The sequence below is a fragment of the Macaca fascicularis genome, chromosome 4 (assembly GCF_037993035.2).
Source record: "Macaca fascicularis isolate 582-1 chromosome 4, T2T-MFA8v1.1".
Lineage (NCBI taxonomy): Eukaryota > Metazoa > Chordata > Mammalia > Primates > Cercopithecidae > Macaca > Macaca fascicularis.
In genome coordinates this window covers 83,676,053-83,690,398 of record NC_088378.1, presented here as the reverse complement: position 1 = coordinate 83,690,398, position 14,346 = coordinate 83,676,053, and positions in this window count along the sequence as shown.

The window sequence follows — 14,346 nt, the reverse complement described above, 5'->3', positions numbered from 1 at the left end:
TAATTTTAATCAAGAGAAAAATATAAATCCAAATTTCTGTATAAGGAAGTTAAAACCAAGAGAATTGTGGGGTTTTTCTTGTGAGATTTCTTCATAATATGAACAATGTATGCACTTCCATAGGAAAATGCTAACCAAATAAACAAATGTTCAAACATTTTTCCTTATATAGATATTCACAATTTAGTTTAAGTATTAGGATTTTAGCTTTTATTATTATTATCTTACCATTTGACAGTGTTTAGTTTTCTTCTTTGGAAAACGTATTACAAGTAACATAACTAGAAAGTTTATTCAAAAATGCAAAATTAGGATACTGATATCAAATATTCTTGATGTACCTGGTAGACTTGATTTGAGGAGGAAAATATCTTATTCAAAGATACCCGCTTCTTTTAACTTCCTGGCCTCACGATTCAACCTTTGTATTAATTTTTCATCAGCTGTGTTTGTCATCTTTGAGGGTGAACACTGTATAAAATATAAAGTAAGAAAGTGTGGGTGGGAATTCCTCTTCACACCTTTGTCTCTACATAGCTTTTTACCTCTTACATAAGAATTGGCAAGACATGAATATATTTCTTCAGTAGTAGTAAAGGGCTCTTGCTTATATATTTTATCCTTAGCATGCCAGTTACTCTTCAAAACATTCCTTCTTTTAGCTGTTATTACCTTTGTGACCATAAACACTCATGCTTGATCCAGTTCTTTCTGTGCCATTTTCTGAAGTGTCAGGACAGACATGCCTATACACTTAGCTGCATGTCAGTGGACTCCACTGAGGCTGAACATTTACCTCTGGAATGGAGGAAAAATAGGTATTAACTTTTCCAGTTATGTTTGCTATGTCTTTCTGTTTCCCTTTTATAAATATTAGGAATTGTAGAAAAACTTGAAATTTGGCAGTCAAGTTAAATATTTGATTTTAAAATGTAATTTAAGTGCTGTCTAGAGACAATATGTAAATTCATCTACCAAACAGTTGACCAATGAGTAGAAAAAAAAATTAGAGTAGTTTATTATTTACCTTTCCTTACAATGGTTTACTCAGCATAAACTTTCATCACTTGAAGTTTTCCCTCTGCACTCCTTTCCTGATACACTTCACCCCACATATGCTCCCTTTAAATTGAGGATGTTGCAGTTTAGGCTTTAGAGCGGGATCCAAATATTAAGGTTGATGTTTCCAATTGGTCAAAAACTTTAAAGCATATACTATGCCCCATGCTTCATTAAAATGTAACTTATTTATAAGCACCCTTAAAATCTTTCCAACTGGGCATGAATCACATTCATAAATCTTTTTGTAGAAAAGATAAGTGGGTCTCATTTTTTTTTTTTAATTCAGTGAGTTTGTTCCTAGTGAGCTATGGGTGGAAACATCCAGGTTTTATAAAATGAATACTTTGGTTTTTTTAAAGTACTCTGTATGAGTTGGCACTTAGTGACTTAGAAACAACAGTCGATTTTTTGTTTTCTTTGGGAAACGTATTACAAGTAATACGTTTATTACTTATTACTGCTGCCAGGTCAGCAGAGGTCTGGTTGACAGTTGGCTTGAATGTCTTGTCATCCTCCACATAGCCTCCTAGTATCTAGCAGGTTACCTTGTGCTTGCTTGTACACATGGAATGGTGTAGCAAGAATGCAAAGCTTCTTAGTGACTAGGTTCAGCACTTGTACATCTTTTCCACCAAAACAATGCACAAAGCCAACTTAAATTCAAGGAGTATCTCTACCCCTTGATGAAGGAATTTCAAATAATTTTGTCATTTCACAACCTACCATATACTAAAGAGAGTGGGGAGATATAAAGGATTATCTATGTGAATATTTTTTACAAATTAAGTGTTGTAGTATATATTGGGTTGCCACGATCTTTTCATCATTTTATTTCTGTAGACAAAATGCTTATATGTTAAAATTCTTAAAATAAAAATATCTGCTGCTTTCATAGTAATATTTGCTTTGCAAAGTACTCTTACCTACTTATTATTTACTTAAATTTCCATTAAAAATCTCATGAGATAAGTGATATCATTATTACTGACAACACTAAGTGGCTTAATGAAACAGCAGAACACCATTCCACCTGCCTTTCTTCTATGCTCATCAAAATTTTAGCAATTTTTTTTTAAGAAAACAGTCTCCTAACGCTTTCTCTTATGTTTGACCTTAAAACATTTTCTCCAAATGTAGAAGAAGTAGCACCTTTAATAGAGTAGGGAAAAAGTCACTAAAAATTACACAACTAGCATCTGAGTGAAACCATTGGTAAATTAAATTTCAATATATGTAAAATAATTAAGTTTAATGAGCAATAAATATGACTTGCTTTATATAGTTGAAAAAAGGTAGAAGACGATGGTTACAAAACTTGACAAATTCATCTACATTTTTCTAACTCTGTATTACTCTAATTCAGAAATTATTGCTTAATTATTTTTATCTTTGCTATTAGATACGTAAAATCTGAGAGCAAGTAGATGGCCTATCACATTTGTCATAGTGTCCTTAATTTGTTGCTTGGCACTTAATGGATGATAAACAAATGCTTTTCAAAGAAAAAATGAGTAGAAGTTTTTTTTTTTTTTTAACATTAAGCAACATACATTATAAATAGTTTGATATATGTATATCACCTAGCTATTTTATGTCAATGTTTCTATGTTCAAAAAATATCAGCTTTATTTTTATAGGTCAATCCTTTATGAAAAATACATATTTATTTGTTAGATTTTAAATAACTCAGAAAATCATCTGGATTGCTTTGGGCAAAATATATAATGTTAAATTGAAATCATTATTTTTATTTTACTGTTTGCATACAGTATTTACTAAAGTAAGTGTCATTAGGATAATTTTGTTTTGAGGATAAAAACATTTATAAAATATTAATATTCCATTTATAAAATGAAACTACATAATAATGTTACAAAAGTAAGATGGAAAAAGCAATGATTTAAATATTTAAAAATAATAAAATAACAATTGGAAGAATATAAATAACCAACCAGTCATTCCTCATTGGTATTTATTTATATATAATCATTCTGTATAGTGTTATCTGAGTGTAAAGGGTTTATATGTATGTTTTGTGAAAAAAAAAATTTTAGAGATCAAAATATTTGGAATATGCTGCATACCATGGTAGTTTTGGGGGTCTTTGATTTTCATTATTGTATCCAAGTTTCTACAGTTTAATGCAGTGTTCCCTGCACCTTTTGACAAATAGTAAATGGTAACATAGTGCCATTACACACATTTTTGGAAAAAAAAAAATTACCTAGACAATGAGTTTCAGGGTTTTAGAATATATTACATATCAGACTAAATGGACCCAATATGTTCTGAAAATTTGTGGGTTACAAAAATCAAATATAAATTCACTTTGAATTGTTTCATAGAAACATATTCTTTTAATTTTTGAAAGGCTTTGCCTTATTTTCTTTACTAAAGATGTCTCATAGAAATGTTTCCTGAGCCAAGCATGGTGGCTCACATCTGTAATCCCAATTATTCGGGGGGCTGAATTGGGAGGATTGCTTGAGGCCACAATTAGACACAACATAGAAATACTCCATCTCTAAAAAAATTTAAAAACTTAGCTGGATAATGTGATGTGCACCAGTAATCCCAGCTACTTCAGAGGCTGAGGCAGGAGGATCACTTGAGCCCAGGAGTTCATGGCTGCAGTGAGCTCTGATAACACCACTGTACTCTAGCATAGGTGACAGAGCAAGATCCCAGCTCTGGAGAACACAAACAAGCAAACAAACAAAAGATGTTTCTTAACACTGGATTGAAAACCACATAAAATGTTAAGGAGTAACGTTACTGTATGTTTTACTATGATTTTAATAGCTATTTTGAAGTGGTTGTTAAATTTGCTGAAGTCAAATTCTTCCTCTAGAAGTGGTTTATGTTTTGAGAAACAGTTCTAAAAGTTTTTATCAAGCTATATTAGCTGAGAACACAGATATGCTTCCGAGAGTAAACTACAAATCGCTGCTGGTCCTTCATATTCAGAAGATAGTGTTAAACATATTTACTATAGAGCAAATATGTAAATAAAAGTAAGTTAGAGCACATTGTTGAAGTTCTTAATGCAATTTATATTGTCAGATATGTGAAAAACATTATCGTAAGTGGATTTCAACTTCGGCAGCATAGTGGTTTAGCACATCATTATGTATAAATCACATACACCTATATGTATAAATATATAAATAATATATATTTATAGATCAATATGTATGAAACACAACTATATTTATAAATCACATCTATAAGTACTGTTAGAAACAATCCCACTCATTTTGCTCTTAAGTTTTTAACAAGTCCAGTATCCTCCATCTGTGTACAATAATCTGGAAGATTGGCAGAGGCCTGGATTATATCGTTATGTTTGGTCCAATGTCATGATTAGATTAATGGTGTGAATTTTTTTATTGCTATAGTTCTAGTAACAGATTTCTCTCTACTTCCAATGCCAATACTGACTGACTTACTGTATAAGTCAAGCAGTCTACTTTATTATTTTCTTTGTAATGGAATTTGCAATAATACCAACATGTATCACTTGAGTATTGTTGAGATTCATAAAATAACTATTGAAAAACATTTTAATATACTTCATTGAAAAGAATAATAATTAGAATAACTGCTAGTGAATTCACATGTAGTCTTTTTATATATTTTAGAAAATAAAATATATTTATAAAAATTTTTAAGTAATGTTACGAATGTTAAAAAAGATTATTTTATAAACACTAAATTCTAAGAAATTACAGCATTATTTTTTGGGGGGATCACAATAATAAAGGGCAATAAAACATGACATGAAGAAGATTTAAAATTTAGATATTTCTATGTCTTAGTCTGCAAGACAGGATAGTTAGAAAAGTAGATGATGTCCTGGCAATCAAGTAAAAGCACTGTGGCATGTTTTAAGCTATAACCAACCATCCGTCAAGTTGTGCTAATTAGAGAGACTGATGGCAAATAGGCAACCTGATGTAATTTATGTTATGTGACAAATCCAGAGGAAATAGATTGGATTCAGGCAGTGTTCTGTGTGAAACATTACTTCCTAGATCTGCTAGTATGAGCTTCAGAATTTTGACTGCAAACGCAATTTTGGTCCTCTTGGTTCACATTCATATACTTAATAGTCCCTGAAGTTTTCTTCCTTCCCTTCCTTCCTTCCTTCCTTCCTTCCTTCCTTCCTTCCTTCCTTCCTTCCTTCCTTCCTCCCTCCCTCCCTCCCTTCCTTTGCTTTCTAACTTCTTCCTTTCCCCCTCCTTTCTTTCTACTTATGACTTTATGAATGCAAAAGTATTTGTAGAAAAACTAAACATTTATTACAGAATAAATAATATGAAGCTAACTGAAGTAAACCCAAACATTTAATGACACATTTAAAAGAATATGCAAGCCTAATGGTAAGTTATATTTAATAGAACCAACAACTATATAATATGTAAATATTATCTATATAAGACCTGTCAATATCTTGGGATGAGTATTTCAGCTTATTTTAATATATATTTTTGTTTGTATAAAAGAAAAAAAATTAAGTGTTTGAAATGAAAAAGCTATCTATTAGTGTAACTGAGGACATAAATATTGGTCTACAATGAAGAAAGCCTTTTATCAATAGTTAAAAAAATATACTCAGTCTTGGAAAACTGCAGAGATTCATTTGGGAGTGGAAAGGTCAGAAGCCTATTTCTGTACACCTTGCCTAACGTGGTCCCTAACAATATTTTTATGTAGACAAGTTAAGAATCAAACTTTCTGCAAACATTTCAGGTTACGTAGATTAGGTACCACTAAATTATACAAATCGTAATTTTACTTAACATGAAAAAAATGTTTCTCTATCATTTTTCCTCTGCTCATTCTGCCACACCCATCTTGCTAATTAAGTTCCTTAACCTTGAAGATAATGATATTGCAGATTTTGTTAGGAAGAAATAAATTTGAGGATAAATTTACATCATATTAAATGAAAACTGTACTTCTGAGAATAACCTTGAAAAGGACCATAATATTTGCTACTGCAGATGAATAAGGTCATTTGAAGAAAGAGATGAGTGTAGTGGCAGGAAATGAAGTACAAATATGGTATTTGTCACTCTCCTTGGATTTTTGTCTAAGCCCCTAATTACAGATACAAAACCTGATAAAGATCATATTTTAATGCTTTAAGGTTTTCCTTTGAGAAATAATATACAACTTTATTCTTATATACTAGAATACATCTATAATTTTGTAGAATATTGCCCTTATCTGAAGATTAAATAAGCTTTTTTGAAAACAAAACAAAGCAAACCTTATAACTTGATGAGTGTGCTTTATTTCTCACATAGATAAATATTCCAACTCAACTATAGCTGTCTGCATTAAGGAGAAATTTTAAAATCTACACAAATTATAGGACTCTGGGTTATCATTATTATATTAAATCAACAAAAATCATGCTGCATTTTGCTATTCTTATTACTATTCTTATTACTAGATGTTCATTTCTAGACATGCATGTTTTAACTTAAAATGACTTGATGTTGAGGTATAATGAGCGAATGAAATGTCACAAATACAAAATAACTATTTCAATGTGAAATAATTATACATTTGAAATACATCTGTTCCCTTTAACACCTATCACTGTTTCTCCATTGTTTAATAAACTAATAATCTTTAGGTCTCTGTCTCACATTTACCCAGGAATTTACAATGATCTTTATCTGCTCAGTAGTAATAGATCAACTACCAGCCCGTAGTATTTACATCCCTCGGGAGACCCACCAGCAATGACAGAAGACAGACTAATGCTATGCAGCCAGGAGCACAACATAGGCAAAAAAATAATTACATCTATGAAACAAAAAGTTGATCCTAGAAAACTATTGTAAAAATACCCCTTCTAACTTGGAGCAAAGGGCAACTGTGTCACTGCCTCTTATTTTCCCAGCCTGCCCACATTTCCATCTCTATAATCTTCCACCTTTCACAAAAATCCATATTCTGGTGTTTGTGGAGATCCTGAGACTCACCAAGGTTTGATGATTTCTGCAATTAAGGATTTCTTCAAATCAGTTACAGTCTTATCTGACTACATGTCCTGGAGGATTCTGAAGGTTCAATCATTTGGAGTGGATTAACTGAGAACACTCAGCGGACACTACAGAACTTTTTCACGCCTCTTCAAATGGCAGTTTACCAGAAGTGTGGTGAGTGATTTTATGGCCGCTAATGAATAAAAATTCCCCCCCAAAACGTTGAGCACTTGTTTTCAAAATGGCTTTGAAGACAGTTTGAAAAATCGTAGAGTACATAGACAATCCTTTAGAAACAAAAAAACCAGAAGTGTAAATATCCTATGTCTAAATAGTGACAATTTATAAATCAGAGTGTTTTATCTTTCTACTTTGACAAACATATCTTCATAATGACAATATCAGAAAAATTTGATTTAGCTGTAGTGTTTACATAACAATGTCAGGAAATTTTCTTGTCTTTATCTCAGCAAAATAATAATCTTGATATAATAAAGGCTTTAGTAAATTAGCGTTCTATTGGTAGTAATGGTCTAAAAAATTAACAGGAACATAAAATTTTATTCCAAATGTATAAATTTTGAATATGTTTATCAATAATATAAATTAAAGTAAATGTAATAAATCAAAAACTATTTTCAATAAGTTTTCTCTTAAATATTCAGAATTTATCTCTGCAAAATGTAAATTGTAATTACTGAATACCAACACCAAATTTTAGGTGGCTTATGCCTGTAATCCCAACACTTTGGAAGGTCGAGGCGTGCTGATCATGAGGTCAGGAGTTTGAGACCAGCCTGGCCAACATGGTGAAACCCCGTCTCTACTAAAAATACAAAAAAAAAAAAAAAAAAAAAAGGGTGATGGTGGCTGGCGCCTGTAATCCCAGCTACTAGAGAGGCTGAGGCAGGAGAATGGCTTGAACCCAGGAGGCAGAGGTTGCAGTGAGCCGAGATTGCACCACTGCACTCCAGCCTGGGCGACAGAGTGAGACTCCGTCTCAAAAAAAAAAAAAAAGAAAAAGTAAAAGAAAAACTGCAATTTTTATTAAATTAATTACATTGATATAATATGTTCGTAAAACATAAAACTACTCACAGTTCTAGCACATTCCACTAGCTAATATTGTAAGAAAGTGGTCTCACAATGCATGCTTGTTAAATCGACACCAACATATATACAAATTCAAGACTCACAAGAATTGTTTAACATTGCAAAATGTTTCTCAGCTGCCACGTGCATGATGTGCTAATTGTTTAGTGTTCTGGAACCATGAATTGGAATGTGAATAGAAGCAAGAAAATGGACACTCAGCACCACTGGGAAACAATACCTTGTCATGATAAAATCTCTTGCATTCCTGCTATCTGAGAGAAGGATTTGACAAGTTAATTAATTTGAATTTTCTTAGGTAAGCACATCTGCTGCTCCAATTCTCCCTGCCATTTGAAATACTGTCCATCTCTAAATTGGGCAGCAATAGAAGCCATGAGCCTTCATGACGTTACTACATGGTCACCTTTTGTTTGGAAGAAATAGGGCAAAAGAAGTACGACAGTGTATCCTTGGAGTCTGAAAGCCCTTAGTCATGAGTCACAGGTTATGCTGTTGCCAGTGCCGACCATTTGATACTGAGTAGTAGGGGCATCTGTAATCTTTAATACATTTATTTCCTATTGGTATGTGACACTTGAAGGCCTATAAAACAGTATTTGACAAGGGCTTCCCTTGTCAGTGTCTATAGTGTTCCTGCATCAGTACAAAACTCATGATAATTTAAGTAGCTTCCTAAGGCACATACAGAAGAACAGTGTCATGTATATGAATATGAACCTATATGAAGCTATATGTATATACATGAACACATATATCTGTACATATGAAATGTATTTATACTTACTATGAAATGTGTTTTTCATTGTTTTAGAGTAAGAGAAAATACTACTTGGAGAATCAGAAAATGTTGAACATCTTCTCTAGGAATTAAGAGTAAGAATAAGGAAGCGGAAAGGGAATAAGAGAAGAATATGCTTCTGGTTGAGTTTTTGTTTTAGCACAAAGATACAATAATAGAGAATTTGAGTCATGAGTTTAGAGACAATATAATCAATGATACTAAAGTTATACCCATTTACCATCTTGAGATTTGTACAGGTGTAACTAATTATACAATTGCTACACAAGAAGTCACTATGATTGGAAAGATGGGGAAGATGATCAGGAGCATTTCTCTTTGAAATCTATATAATAGAAAAACAGGGGTCTCAGTCTCTAATGCTTATGGTACTTATCACATTTATACCAATTGTGTATGTGTGTATATAGGAAACATCTGAAGTGAAAGGATCAAGAATGTTTCAGCTCCCAACTCAGCAGGACCATGACGGTCATTTATTACTATCGCCGATCCTGGTCACAGCAGACAGGGTGGCATCCTTGTGGGGGTTTTGCTGGACCATTGTATTTTAGCAGAAAAATTAGATGCACAGGTCCTGCTGTGGAATAAACCAAATGGCAGCAGGCTGTATAAGGGGATGCACAGATAGGGGTCATGAAAAATTAGAGAGTGTTTCTCAGAACCTGGTTCTGCAGCTTTCGTGGGGAAAAGGATGTGAAAGAGAAATTATGAGATTGAAGTTGAAGGTAGATGACAAGGTAGCTGGTATAAATGAGTGAATGAATTTAAAGTAGAATGAACCTTTTCAAAAATTATCTAATCCAAGCTGTATTTTTTACCTCTAGGTTTATTAAATCTGAAAGCATCCCGAGATCTTTGGGGGATGGCATTTTTGCCAATATTTGCATGCTCATGAAACATCACAAGTAAAAACTAATAGTTTAATATTATATCGGGGAGTCTAAGCATTCAAATAGGTGAGCAGGGATTAGCTGCCTTGTGATTATAAAGAGGGCTCTTACAGCTTAATCCCCAAGAGCTATTTGCTCCAGTGTTTTTAATGGCCCTTAATAGCTCAAGCCTGAATAGAACACATATGCATGTATTTATATGTGTATTGATACATATTTCATGTATCAATTTCTATTCCCTAGCTGGAATTTGTACTGTGAATTACTATAGTACTCTTTTGTCTGAAATGTAATTATCTAATTATGTGTTCTGGGAGATGGCATAGCTAGACTCACAGAGCACCAATTCACAAGCATTTAATTTTTGTTGTTAATAGGAAACTATGAGAAAAAGGATCTCTGTCCCTCTGGAAGAGGGATGCAGTGGTACTTTCAGAACTGGAATAGTTTTGCCAGCTCCTTTGGGCATCTCATTAAGTACTTCTAGTACTACAGGGTAGTTTTGCCCTCCAATATGACCCTTAAATAAATCCCACTAGTAAACCACAGGCTAAGAAGTCATGCAATTTGAACCTAAAGTTACTATGCAACATTAAATAATGCCATCAAGACGCAGTCTTAATTTTTGCAAAGATGATAAAAACCTCTGTGAAGTATCCTGTCTTTAAAGTTCACTAAATTAGTAGTATTATAAGACAGCCATGATTCATTCAAATAATTTGATTGAATCAAAGGAGAATGTGGACGCTTATAGTGATTGATCAGTAATCATAAAAAGAACAAAAACTGGCTAGATGGAAACAAGTCAGCTCCCGTCCCACGTGCACAGGCTGTGGGAGTTTTGAACTATATAGTCATCAGTACTTAAAGAGCTGCATGTTATATGCTTCCTTTGATAATGAAGGTCCAGTTAAAGCTATGTTTTGGCACACTGGTAGATGAATTTAAAAAGTTGGTATATCCAGTACTAAACGTCACATTTTACTGGCTGGCATGCATTTATCACTTCATTTTCCCGTACAGTAAACAACTCGTAACTCACCGGTTAATTTGATTGACAGCAGCCTTGGGCATTTCTTAGCACTCATGTACTGTATTGCATGGAGTCAAACTTCCATGGTAATTGCATTCAACAACAACAATAATAATAGAAATAATAATCCAGAATTAATTTAAAGGAGCAAAAAGAAGTAAGTCAAATATAAGAACAATAAATTATGGGAATTTCTCATTTGAGTAAGTAACAGATTTAATAGCTTTTCCTAAGTACTGAGATCAGTTGAACATCTGCTTTCCAGCTGTGCATATTGATATATTACCAGGTTTTTATTCCTTTCTACTCTAAATGTATCCATAAGTTTTTAGGGGTTTCACTACCTGACTTTTGACAATGCCTTGATTGTGAAAGATATAAAAATGTCAAAAATTCCGTAGGCCATATTATGCCCAGGATATTATTTTTCAATAGACTCCAAAGACAGATGTCTATGAACAATTAAACCATTCTTCAATCACACCTTGTTCCAGCTGGGATCAGAGAATTAAAAGGAAATAAGCCCTCATAATTTGCTTATTGCTGAAGTTCCTATAGTTTCCTGACTGTTAATGGATTCTTATTAAATAATTCTGTCAATGAAAAAGGTATATTATACATTGCTTGAAATTCTGAAGTTGGCTCTTTGATATTAAATTGAGTATTTTTTCTCTTATATATGCTGAACAACTATATTTGGAAAAATCCCATTGGATAGAGATTAGGTTACTTCAAGTTGGTGAAATTTCAAGTCAAGTTTTAGAGAGTTTAGTCATAAAGTAAGATACAGAAACAATCTATACTGAAAAGAAAAGTGGGACCTGCTAATCAACATGGATGTAATCCAATATCTTGTCTAATAGGAAAGCATAGAATGTAGTCTCTCCTTTCAACTGAAAATGTCCCAAATAAGATGTTATCTTCTTCCAATCAGCTTTCATTGTTACTGTCACCATAGCAACTAAATAGCTCTGAGATACAACCTAAACAAGGGACCAAATAAGATGAGCTCATGAGCCACTGCATTATCAGTGTTCATAAGGTAGTAATTCAAAAATGCTCATCATACCCGCAAAGGAAAAGCATTTATTCTCTCTTTCCCTGACCAGAAGCATAGTTAATAAAAGTATTTCACCACGTTCTAGGCTTTATGGATTAAACAGCTTAAGAAGTGGGATGATGTAACCTGAAGGGACCATGTACTCAGCACAGTCCCAGGACTCACTTCACAATGGCAATCTGCTGGCTTGCAAAGTAATATACAACTGAAGATGAGATTTATTGATTGATTGGTTTAATTTTATTAAATGACACTAAAGAAACGTGGGTTGCTTTTCTGCTGTTAACAACGTGTGTGATTAGGAGAATACCATATATGAGAGTGTAAAGTAGGACAGATTTGGAGTACTCAGGAAAATGAGTTCCACAAATAAACCCTTGAGCCACCGAAGCTTTTCAGTTTCTTTAAAGAACCCCATAATCTGTAAGATGTTTTCAAAAATTTCTAATTTATTCTTATTTAGACAGCAATACTGTTCTGGATATCTATATACTTTAGGTGTATATCTAAGGAGAAAGATCAATAATAAGAATAAAATTAATAGTTGATAGTCCTTTCACACCTTTTAATGTACGACTTTACATGTACTGTTATTTAACGCATACTATAGTTATCTCCAGTTTAGAGAGGAGCAAGTCAATTCATGGAGAGAATAAGTAACTTTCCCAGTTTAGAAAGGGTCAGAGCCAGGATTTGAACACGGGCACTCTTAACCCTGAAGCCTGCTCTCAACCAATAAATACTAGCAAACATTTTTGTGCCAGGCTCAGAAGACCCAATAGCATGGCCAAAAATACACATTAACGTACAGTCATCTACTGTATAAGGACATTTCGGTCAATGTCAGACCACATATACAACCATGAACCCTGTTAGCTTGTAATGGGGCTGAAAATATCCTATTGCACAGTGTTGTCACAGCCGTCGTAATGTCATAGCACAATGCATTATTCACACAATTGTGGTGATGCTCTTGTAAACAAACCTACTGCACTGCTAGTTATATAACAGTATAGCACATACAATTATATATAGTGCATACTATTTGATATTAATAATGAATGTGCTGTCAGTTTATTTACTATATTATACTTTTCAGTGTTATTTTAGAATATACTCCATCTACTTATTACAAATAAGTTAACTGTAAAACATACTCAGGCAGATTCTTCAGGAGGTGTTCCAGAAGAGGTCATTGTTATCATAGGAGATGACAGCTCCATGTATGTTATTGCTCTCAAAAACGTTCTAGTGGGACAAGATGTGGAGGTGGTAAACAGAGACATTGAGGATTCTGATTCTGGTAGGCCTAGAATAATGTGTATGTTTGTGTGTTAGTTTTTAACAAAAAAGTTTAAAAAGTGAAAGAATATTTTTAAAAAATTAAATAGTAAAAAGCTTAGAGAATAAGGACATAAAGAAAATACTTTTGTACAGTTGGGGAATGTGTTTGTGTTTTAATTTAAATTTTATTATGAAAGAGTCCAGAAGTTTATAAAATGAAAGTTTATAAAGTGAAAAAGTTAAATTAACCTCAGTTTAATCTATTATTAAAGAAAGATTTTTAAAATAAACTTGGTGTAGGTTAAGTGTACGATGTTTGTAAAGTCTGCAGTAGTGGACAGTAATGTCCTAGGCCTTCACATTCACTCACTACTCACTCAGTCATGCAGAGCAACTTCCAGTCCCGCAAGCTCCATTCATTGTAAGTGCTCTATGTAGGTGTTCCATTTTTGAATGTTTTAATTATATTTCTGCTGTACTTTTTCAAAGTTTAATGTGTTTAGATACACAAATGCTTACTACTGTGTTACAGTTGCTTACAGTATTTATTGTAGTCACATGCTGTAGAGATTTGTAGCGTAGGAGCAACAGGCTATACCATATAGCCCAGGTGTATAGGCTATACCATCTAGGTTTAAGTACACTCTACGGTGTTTGCACAATGACAGATTGCCTAATGATTTATTTCTCAGAATGTATCATTGTCTTTAAGCAATGCATGACTATTTCTCGATCTCCTTTCATCAGTAGATTGAGTGTTCTGCCTTTTCTATTATGACTGCACCTTCTTCATGTCAAACTTATACAGACAGACCTCAAAGATATTTTGAATTCAGTTCCAAACCACCACAATAAAGTGAATATTGTAATAAAGTGAGTCACATTTTTGGGTTTCCTAGTGTATAGAAAGGTTATATTTACACTATCCTGTAGTCTATTTCATGTGCAATAGCATTATGTCTAAAAATGTAAATACCTTAATTAAAAATGCTTTATTGCTAAGAAACGCTAACAATCATCTGAACCTTCAGCAAGTCATAATCTTTTTGCTGAAGAAGGGTTCTACTTTGATGTTGATGACTGCTGACTGATCAAGG